We start from the raw sequence: 11,845 nt of genomic DNA on the forward strand, positions 1-11,845 counted from the left end.
AAGATTTTAAAAATTGGTCGACCAATTTATCAAATATCATTGATGGGAAGAATCTCAGTAATTAAGATGAATGTCTTGCCAAAAATACTTTATTTATTTCAAACGGCACCGGTTAAATTAGGAGAAAATTTTTACAATGACTTGGATAAAACGGTACAAAACTTTGTGTGGAACGGCAAAAAGCCCAGAATTAAATATAAATATCTCCAAGATAAAAGAGCACAAGGTGGAATGGGTCTACCAGAATGGAAGACATACCACCAAGCAGCAACAACAATGTGGATAAAGGAGTGGGTAACATTAACCAATAAAAGAATTCTAACTATAGAAGGTTACGACTTGCAATGGGAGTGGCACAATTATTTATGGAGTGAGGGAAATAAATTCCACAACTACTTTAAAAGACATCATCTGAGAGGGGCACTGATAAATGATTGGCTTGAAATTAGAAGGAAATTCTATATCCAATTACCCAAATGGATATCCCTGACGGAAGCTCTGAAATACCCAAATCTGATTAACTTCGACAAAAATGTCATTTATAAACAATTGTTAGATAACCAAAATAGATTAAACTCAAGGGAAAACTTGGCTGAAATGGGAATAAATATTGACTGGTGGCCATACTTTCAAATACAAAATAAGTATAAATCAGATCTAGCACAATTTGGCTTCCAGGACAGGGACCAGGAATTGGATAAAATTCTAATAGGACCAGATGAGAAATTAATCTCGAAAATATATAATTGTTTGCTAACTCGAAAAATGGAAACAGAAAGAGTGAAAGAAGTCATGGTAACCTGGGCCCAGAATATTGGCCACACAATTATGCTAGATGATTGGAAAAGGGTATGGGAGTGGAACTTGAAATTGACAATGTCGACGGCCTACAAAGAAAACATATATAAAATGTTTTACCGTTGGTATCTCTCTCCGACAAGATTGGCAAAAATTTCCACAAAATCATCGGCCAAATGCTGGAAATGTAAAATAACACTGGGCACATACTACCACATGTGGTGGACGTGTCCGGTGGCTAAGACATATTGGAAGTGAATACTAAGGTGGCTAAACGAAATTATGTCAACTAAATTAAACCTCAATCCGGAAATGTTTCTATTAGGGATAATAGATCCAAAAATAATTAAAACCAATCAATATCTACTCATCCATATCCTGACGGTGGCAAGAATCTCATATGCGCAGTGCTGGAAGAAAGAAAATGCCCCCACTAGTACAATGGTTATGAATAAAATTTTAGAAATAGCAGAAATGAATAGACTAACAATGCTGATTAATGACAAAGAAGATACAGACTTATATAAAGTCTGGGAGAAACTATACAAATGGTTTGATAAGAAAGACAATGAGAATTAAGATATATAAATGAGATATTTTTTTAACTTAAAATAACTTAAGGAACAATTTAAAATGAAATTATGATATACAAAGACTAAGTAACGAATGAGATAAGATATATATTAGAGGTGAGAATTCACCTACAAGTAATATTAATAGACTACAGTGTTGAAAAAACTTTTTTTTTTAATTAAATGTTTTTTAATTTTAGTTTAAAACGGGTACAGCATCTTTCTTAATATATCAATCAATTACAGATAAGTTTTGGTACATCTCCTCCACAGTCAACCAACATAACTCATATTCCATTTTCATTTAACTGTGATTATTATTTAGAAATATTGGTAGAAGTAATAATCTTGAACAAAAATAAAAAAAAGAAAAAAGAAAAAAGGACAAATAGAAAATAAAAATTAAAATAAAAGATAGTAAATAATACAAAAAAAGACAAAAACGACAATCAGGAAAACAAAACAAAACACAAGTGTCTACTATGAAAAAAAAAGAAGTATATCAACTGGTTACAACATGTTTTGGTGCTTCTCTTCCGTTAATTCATATTAATTCAAATATCTTAACTCGAATATTTACCATATCAACATCATTATACCTTCAGTTTTAATTATTATGGTTATTTAAACATCCTTCATCCTTAGCTATGCTAAAGAATTAATCCATAACACATGCTGGCAATTCATTTACTTATTTGTAAAATCCTCTATTATCATCAAATCCTCATATCCTATTTTAGCTAAACATCCATAATATTCAATTATATCATATATCATAACATTTTCCCAGTATTGATTAACATTTGATTGTATGAATTTTATTTGGTTTTTTAATAGTGATAATTATTGCAGTTAATACTCTTTATGTATAGTCTAAAGGTGTTTTCTCATATCCAATTGTTAGTTATCATATCAACTCCACATTATATACATTACTATCAATATCAATTATTATTCAGCTATATCTGTTACAAGAAAAAGCAATTAGGTTTAACTAGTTTTCAATTGTATTCATCAATCTGTCAGTCAGTTCCAAATTATATATATTGCTATCCATATCAGTCATTATTCAGCTATATCTATTACAAATTGAAGTAATCCGATTTAGCTAATTTTAAGTTGTATTCTCCCATCTGTCAGCCTGTGTCCCTCCAACAACGAGATTTCCTCAGTCCAATAGCCATTCGTTGGATAAGTTTACCAAATGTTTCCATAAGCAAATCCAAACAAAAATATTTCGGCACCTTTGGATTCTGAATGTCGGTGATGAAATAATAATGTTGTCCTAGGCTTATAAGATTTCCCAAATTAACTTTAATTCTCAAGAGTGGATTTTCCATTCCTCCTGCACTCTGTCTCTTTAAATGAGTCGTCTTTATAGCTCCCCCACTCCTCTCTTCCTCTGAGATAGACCAGACACCATTTCTCACATTTTCCATTTGTGTTTCAGGAACATTTAAGCATTCAACGATCTCAGTTTTAGCTTCATATTTTATAATCAGTTGATCCAGTTTTCTTTCCAGTTTTTGATAAGAATCAAAAAGTCCTCTACACGCAGAAAAAAGAGCCTGAAATGAAATCTTAGAGGTATTTTGGGACGCCATGATGTGTCGTAGTTAAAAATTAGAAGCTCTCTTTTTTTTTCCCCACCGGCTTCGAAGCACTTTTTTTTAGTCTCTTACAGGCTGTCAATCTTATCTAGTTATAAACAGAACTAGGTAGTAAAGTAATAAAAATGTCGAATCGTGACGAGCTAATTAGTAGGAGATAAGTTTTACAATCCACTTAGGGAGATTCAGAGGGGGGAGGATGTCGCGGAGTTTCTTGAAGCATTTAAGAAGTAAAGTAACCACCAGTCATAAATCCATTAGAATAAGCCAATTCGCCGCTAAATCTTCCTGTTCTTTGGTTTCAATTAGCTTAATTTTTTAACACGAACAGTCTCTCTTGGATAATAAAATCAGCTTACCAGATGACATCACTTCTTCCATTCTTAGGGGCAACCTGCAGTTTCAGTTAGCACGCAGCTAATCCAAAAAGGAATTGGCACGAGGAGTTAATACCCCCCCCCCCAGAGATTTGCGGGTATCTCTGAGGTCCTGGGCCTCTCCCCACCTTCACTGTCGTCTACGGGACAGCTAGAGTTCAAAGAACCCGTCCAAAAATCCTTCGGTATAGAGGAATTTCAGGAGTAGCCTGAAACTCCATCTTCTCACTGCTAAGCCCCGCCTTCTTCCCTGTGTTGAAAAAACTTTTGATGATCTAATAGGAAAAATCTGTTATGAATACCTCCATAGAATTAGTAATCTAGCTTCATATTGTTTCCTTCTTAGTCTTTTTTTTTCTTTTTTTCCTCCCTCTTTTCTTTTCCTTTTCCTTTACTTACTTACCTTAGGTAGATATGTAGATAGGCAAGGTGAGATGAACTATGTATATATATGCATGAATTTGTGCCATTTACGTTGTAAACATGTAATGAGTTCTATTTCTCTTTTTGTATTTTGTAAACCTTGCCTTTTTTACAACCTTTAATAAAATTTATTTTACAAGAAAAAAAAGAAAACAATATGAATGCATGGATGAACGTTGACTCCTGCAACCAGGGCATGGCACCACCTGTCCTTTTATCACCCGAAGACCCACTAACGAGCCCCAGCTGCATTGTTAAACTTGCATCCCGAAAAGACTCACAGAAGACTGCTGCTGAGTCACAACAATAACAATATAACATAACGTGACATGACATGACATAACATGACATATCATAACATAACATATCATAACATAACATAACATAACATAACAACATAACATAACATAACATAACATAACAACATAACATAACAATATAACACTGAGTGGCTGTGGATGTTGCCCCCCGAAGGACAGTCCAGACAGTCCATCCTTGATCCTGGGGGGTGAAAACTTACACCCCTTATAGAGGGCCCGTAATTTGGGTGTCCTCCTGGATTCACAGCTGACACCGGAACACCACCTGTCAGCTGTGACCAGGGGGGCCTTTGCCCAGGTTCACCTGGTGCATCAATTGCGGCCCTACTTGGATCGGGAGGCACTCCAAACGGTCACTCACGCCCTAGTTACCTCAAGGCTGGATTACTGCAACGCGCTCAACATGGGGCTATCCTTGAAAAGCGTTCGGAGACTGCAGCTAGTCCAGAATGCAGCTAGTTTATTATTACACCAATCCTCCGCGAGCTGCACTAGCTCCCCATTGGTTTCCGGACTCGCTTCAAGGTGCTAGTCGTTACTTTTAAAGCCCTATGTGGTTTAGGACCTGGCTACCTGAGAGACCGCCTCCTGCCACTCACTTCCCAACGACCAATAAGATCGCACAGGCTGGGCCTTCTCCGGACAATGCCGGTTGGCGGCTCCCCGGGGGAGGGCCTTCTCTGTTGCTGCGCTGGCCTTGTGGAACGATCTACCCACAGAGATCCAGACCCTTACCACTCTCCTGGCCTTCCGTAAAGCCATTAAGACCTGGTTGTTCCGGCAGGCCTGGGGCTGTTTTTGGATATCCAACCCCCGCTTAGATGTAATGGATGATGTGAATTTTTAATATTGTATTTTTCTATCTTTAAATTTAAACTGTTTCTGTCTTGCTGTGAGCCGCCCAGACTCCCGATGGGAGTGGGCAGCATACAAATTTTAATAAACCTTAAAACTTGTAGACGTCAACTCCCAAAAATCCCAAGCTGGCAGAGGCCAAACTTGTGCACTTGAATTGTGGACTACAATTGTGGACTACAACTCCCAAAATTCCCTCAGCCAGCACAGACCAAACTTGGGTACATGAATACTTTTGGACTTCAACTCCCAGGATTCCCCCACACGGCACAGGAGAAACTTGTGTACTTGAACACTTGTAGACGTCAACACCCAGAATTCCCCAGTCAGCATAGGCCAAACTTGTGTACTTGAACACTTGTTGACGTCAACTCCCAATATTCCCCAGCCGACACAGGTGAAACTTGGGTATTTTAACACTTGTGGACTTCATCTCACAGAATTCCACAGCTGGCTCAGGCCAAACTTGGGTACTTGAACACTTGTGGACTTCAACTCTGAGAATACCCGCAGCCGGCACAGGCCAAACCTCGGTACTTGTGTAGCAGCAGAATTAGTCTTTCGCCCAAACCAGCTTACGAAATGAACAGGACTCGAGACCATGAAGGTGCAAGAGAGACAGGTTTATTAATCCATCAAGTTCAGCGTGTTCACACACCAAAATCTGAACTGTCCGGGCTACGCCCAGGGCAATGATTTTATACCTTTAATCAAACTTCGACAATCAGAAGGCGTTTCAAAGGTGTGTTAATACAAAACGTAAAAGCCCCTTCTTCAGAACGGAAGTACAACTTAGAAAAATACAAAAGCAGAAATTCATCTAAAAGTATCAAAAAACAGGAAAGAAAAGAGCTGATTTCGTACAAACAGGTTTCTGCAACTTCTCTGTTCTAATATCTTACACCCACAGTGATTTCCTGTGCCCATCCTTGTACAGTATCTTGCCATACAGTTCCAGTAATATTTGCAATACTTATGAGGAAGTAAGGAATCAAAGTGTATCAAAGTTAATTCAAAGCATATAATATGGAGATATATCAAACTGGCTATAGTCCCCTGGACTTACTGCGGCCAGATGGGTTTGCCTGAGCAGCCCCCTCCTGCCTCATTCCTCCCTTTTGAAACTTCACCCTAATCAATAGATTATTGTGTAGTTTCATAGACAGCTGATTGCTTGTCATCCAGCATCAGCTCGATGTATTCCCCTGAGCGCTCAACCAGAGCCATGGCCTTAACAGCCACCTGTTTTTCTACCAAGAGGGACATGATGTTGGTGATGGTGCGGACGAAAATGGGAAGGATGCAAGGGAGAATTACACAGCCTGTGGCTATGAGGCCTATTAAGGCTACAATGGCCTGGAGGCCAGGCAATTTGGGGAACCATGAGCCAAAGGTGGATGTGAAGTCAAACCCTTTCCAATCCTGGTTTTCGAAATGCGTGAGTTGCCTCATTAGGGTTAACAACAGGTTAGTTGTTTAATAACTACCCCTGTTTCATCGATTTGGAGACAACAGTTGGAGAGATTAAATTTTCCACAGACACCTCCCTCTTTGGCCAGGATGTAATCCAAAGCCAGTCTATTTTGATAGACCGCAGTGCGAAGTTTGTCAGTGGCAGGGGAGATGATGTTCAAAGATTTGTCAATTCTTTCACCTGCCAGGTCCAAAACTGCTTGCAGTCTCATAATTTGATTTATCATATAAATCGGGGTTCGGTATCCCCAAGACCCATCCTCCGCCCAGGTAGCCCTACCATATGTGCAAACAATCCGCTCCGAGCTCCAGAAGGTAGATTTTTCATACTCGGCCAGTTCCTTGCAAGGGAAGTTGGAGAAGGCTGTTTCCACCTCCCTCTTTTGGTGTGGAGGCCCTACTGAGTCATACACCGGGACACCCAGTACCTGTCATGTTTGGATCGGCAGGAGAAAGAAGGAGGGCTTGATCCAACCCAGGACGCAGGAACCTGACCAGTCATTTGGGAGGATTTCATATGCAATAGTACCACAAATCCAATACATGTTATCAGGGGCTTCCCACTGAGTGGACGGGTCATGGGGTTTTCGGAGGAACTATAAAAGTGATAGATCAAAACGGTGTGTGTGTGTTGCGGTAGATCTGAGGGGGATGACCAGTAGGTATATGTGGAATCCCATTTCCCCAAACAAATTAGGTGTCACACCGGGATGGACCCATTTCGGGAGAAGCAATTGCATCCCACCAAATTAGTCGTGAGGGTCCACACCACCCTTGTGTGGTATGTCCTCCGGGTGAGGTCCCATCAAGGGACATGCTTTTTTTTTAATATACTTTTTTATTTTCCATTTTCATGACATACAATCACATGTATACTATTACATAGCCAATATCCTATTGTATTAAGTAGTAATTACATCAGTTCCTCTTGTCATCAACGCCCAAAAAGATAAAAACCCATTATTAGCTCTTCTACTCTCCATACACCTCTTTCTTCTACCTCTCTCCTACCTCCTTTCTTCCCTTCATCATCCTTTCCTACTCTACTTCCCCTTCCTTTCTCCTTCTCCTCTCTCTACATTCCACTCCTCCTTATCCTCCTCATCTTCCCCCTTACCCTCTCTCCTATCCCTCTCTTCCCATCTCTCTTCTCCCTTCTGTTTCCCACTCTTCCTCTCATTGGTGTATTTCCGCTTCTGAGCAAACTCCAATCTATGTTAATGGTATTTATGCTTCCATATCAATATACTTAACATATCCTAGTTTTAAACAAAAAATAAGAGAAGACAGTATACATGTGGAATCATATTACATTAAAATCTAACACCCCTCGTCAAACCTAATATATCTCTCGTTTGAGTGGTGCTTAAGATATGCAGATATTTTAGCCATCTCGGCTAAATTTGTGACTTTCAATGTCCATTCTTGAATTGTAGGCAAGTCTTCCTTCTTCCAGTATTGCGCCACCAACAATCTAACTGCAGTTATTGAGTGCAAAATCAAATTAATCTCTAGAGCTGTACAATCACTAATTATACCTAACAAAGATAACTAAGGAGTAAACTTTATCCTTTTTTTTAAAGAACATTTTGCATAATCCTAATTTCATCTTCCAGTTCTGTTCACTTTCCCCCTTGTTTACATCTATGTAATCTATTTAGATTTATCAAAGCTCCTCTCATATACGCTTTACTTGCATCCCATACAATTTCCATAGATGTACCCTTATTCATATTAAAAACAAAGTATTCTGCTAACAATTTTTTGCATTCATTAGTATAATTCTCATATCTAAATAAATTTTCATTCAATCTCCAAGACCTTCTTGCTTGCGTCACCCCTCCCAACTCCATCCAAACCGGATTATGATCTGATAAAACTCTAGCACATGTCTTTGTCTTCTTCACCTTAGAAAACAAATCATTGGTAATTAGTTGATTGTTGTTTTTTTAATTGTTGATCCATTCGTCTGGTAATCACACAGTTTTGTCTTTGTTCCTTGGCTCCTTGTACTTCTGAGAGAGAAGGATGATCAATCCTTGTTGATAATTGTGTAGTTTGCTGTCTATCTTGTCCTTCTTGTTCTCTTTCTCTAGGTCCAGGTGGGGCGGTATGTCCGGCCTTCAAGATATTATGGTAAAAATCTCGAGCTTTCCATACTGATTTAAGACAGTATCTTTGCCCCTCAAACATGAGTGCTAGCCCAACTTGGTGCCTCCCATCTGAACTGTAGCTGACGATTTTTAAGCTCTTCGACTAAAAAGGCATAGTCTTTCCTGGATCTTAACATTTGAGGTGGTATCTCTTTCAGAACAGTCACTTCCTGATCCCCAATTTGAAGCTTGGTTTTATAGGACTCTTGCAATATCATATTCCTCATGTCTCTTGTAGTAAAGTAAATCACAATGTTCCGTGGAAGCTGCTTCTGTCTCGCCAACCAGAGTTAGCACGATAAACCTTATCAATTTGCCAATCAAAATTGCAAGACACCAAGCTCCTTGGTTGGAGCGCTCCGAACTGCCAGCAACGCCATGCTGAGGGCCTTGGGCCATTTGAGGTGGGTTTCCTGACAGATCTTGGCCAATTTATCCTTAGTTGTGTGATTCACCCTTTCCACCCAACCACCTGAACTGGGATGAAAGGCACAGTGCAGCTTCCAGGTAATCCCCAACATTTGAGCAATCTTTTGAGTGGCCTTGTGAATGAACTCGGGCCCATTGTCCGAGGAGATACAAGAGGGCAAGCCACAACGAGGGATAATGAGGTTCAGCAAAGTATGGGTGACCTCAAAAGCCTTTTTTGTTCTAGTAGGAACACATTCGGGCCACCCAGTGTACGTGCAGACAATAACAAGCATGGCTGTGTATTGGCCCGCCCTCAGCATGTCAGTAAAATCGATCATGAGGGAGTCGAAGGGATAGGACCCTCTGGGTTGGTGGCTAGAGGGGAGCAGCGGGCCCTGACGTGGGTTATTAGCGGCACACATGTAACACCTGGTGCAAACGGCAGCTGCCAGGCGCGCAAGATTGTCAATATAGACTTCCCGAGCCAGCGCTTTCTCCAATGCAGTTTTACCTAAGTGCAGAGACTTATGCAGGGAGGAAACAGCCTCCCAGGCTAACATCTGGGGAACAAATACCAACTTGTCTGGCAAAACCCACCAGCCGTCTAGAAGTTAGGAACTCCGAAGTCCCTCCATTTTCCTCCTGGGGCTTCCCTGACCACCATGATTCTCCAGGCCTCCTCGGTCGGCATTTCTAGATGCACCTTGCCGTATTTCAGACCCATTGATCCCTTTTCGTCAAAGAATATTTGTGCACGAACTTGCAAAGTAGGTCATGGCCCAATAGCGGGATGGGGCAGCTCGGAATGTAGACAAACTTGTGAGTTAAAGTCCGGCCGCCTGTGGTGCACAGCAGGGGTTCCAATAGAGGTTGTTGCTGTGAGGCCCCTTTCGCCCCTAGTATGTTCATGGAGTGGGAGGAGATCGGGCCCAGGGGTTGAGTTAGGACCGAGTGGGTCGCTCCGGTGTCTACAAGGAAGGGGATATCTTTGCCTCCTACATTAATCTGGACCACAGGTTCTGGGAGGCTGTTCGAATCCGGTCGGCTTCAGTCCCACTCTTCAACCTCTGCCAACCCAATGAGCGGGGTGCTAGGAGAGGGGCCCCTCCCACCTCGGTGTCGCATTCCGTTAAAGGGGCGCCTCCAGGATTCTCGCCTATTGGGCAGGGGTGGGGGGTCCCTCAGCATCCTGGGGCAGCCTTCCTCCCTCTCCTCCACTGGCAGAGCACAGTCCCAATTGGGGCATTCACCCTTCCAGTGGCCATGTTCGTAACAGAGGTCGCATTGGTTACGTCCCAAGGGTGGGGCCCTGTCTATCTCCCTAGTTCCCCTTTCGCCTCCCGGCATGGTCATGATGGCGACCGCCAGGAGTTCTGCCTTTTTTTGCATCTTAAGGTCCTTCTTTCTTTCCTCCAAAAGGTCCCTATTAACAACTTCCATTAGCTCACTGAGGGGCTTCCCAAGCGCCCCTTCCAGCTTCTGCAGCTTCTGGCGAATCTCGGGAGCCGACTGAGAGATAAAAGCCATGGCCAACATCCGGGCATTTTCTGGTAGGGTGGGGTCAATGGGAGTGTATATTTGGTAAGCCTCAATTAGCCGGGCATAAAAAGCTTCAGGGCTTTCGGTAGCCCCGTGTGACCAGGCTGGGCTTGGACATATTAGTGGCTGGCTTTCCTCCCATACGGATAGCCCTGACAACTAGCTGCTGGTAATTACGAAGGAGGGTCAGCTGTTGGGCATCATAACGGCTCCACCCGGGGTTCCTTGAAGGGAAGCATTGCTCGATAAAGTCTGCCAATGTGGTCTGGGCCAGGGTATCGGGTTTTAAAATGTGGGAGACCGCAATCCTAATCCCTTTCCTCAGGGTTAAACAGAGTGGCCATCAACTGCTAGAGATCCAACCAGGTAGGGTTGTGAGCGTCTACAATGGTTTTAACCAGATCGGCCACTTCGTTTGGTTTGGTGCTATAGGGCCCATAGTGGAGTTTCCAATTAAGCAGATTGGACGTAGTGAAGGGGACATGTTGGAACAGGGGTGCCGTGGAGATTCAGGCCGGATCATTGGGGTCTACTAGAAACTGATCCACCTGGAGAAGGGGGGCAGTGAGGGCACAGGCCTCTTTCTTGGCTCGGGTCCTGGCTGCAACTGGCTGGTCTTCGCCCTGGTCCAGCATCCCTCCTACAGCCTCTAGCCATTGTCCTGAATCTAGATACACCCCATATCGCTCAACAATCTAGATACACCCCATATCGCTCGTGCGGCTGCGTTCTGGACCAACTGTAGTCTTTGAACACTCTTCAGGGGCAGCCCCATGTAGAGCGCGTTATAGTAATCCAGTCTTGAGGTGACGAGGGCATGAGTGACTATTCGAAGTGCCTCCCGGTCCAGGTAGGGCCGCAACTGGTGCACCAGGTGAACCTGGGCGAAAGCCCCCCTGGTCACAGCTGACAGGTGGTGCTCTAACGTCAGCTGTGGGTCCAGGAGGACACCCAAATTGCGGGTCCTCTCTGAGGGGTGTATAATTTCACTCCCCAGGATAAGAGGTGGAATATCTGGAGTAACCTTGGGAGGCAACATCAATAGCCACTCGGTCTTGTCTGGATTGAGTGCAAGCTTGTTCGCTCCCATCCAGACCCTGACAGCCTCCAGGCACTGGCACATCACTTCCACTGCTTCGCTGAGCTGTCACAGGGCGGACCGATACAATTGGGTATCGTCCACTTATTGATGACATTTGATCCTGTGCCAGCGTATGATCTCACCCAGCGGCTTCATGTAGATGTTAAATAGGAGAGGGGACAGGACCGAACCCTGCGGCACCCCATATTTGAGGGGCCTAGGGGTCGACCTCT

The sequence above is a fragment of the Thamnophis sirtalis genome, unplaced genomic scaffold (genome assembly GCF_051295495.1).
Source record: "Thamnophis sirtalis isolate CommonGarterSnake01/CBP01778 unplaced genomic scaffold, rThaSir2_p1.2 scaffold_2, whole genome shotgun sequence".
NCBI lineage: Eukaryota > Metazoa > Chordata > Lepidosauria > Squamata > Natricidae > Thamnophis > Thamnophis sirtalis.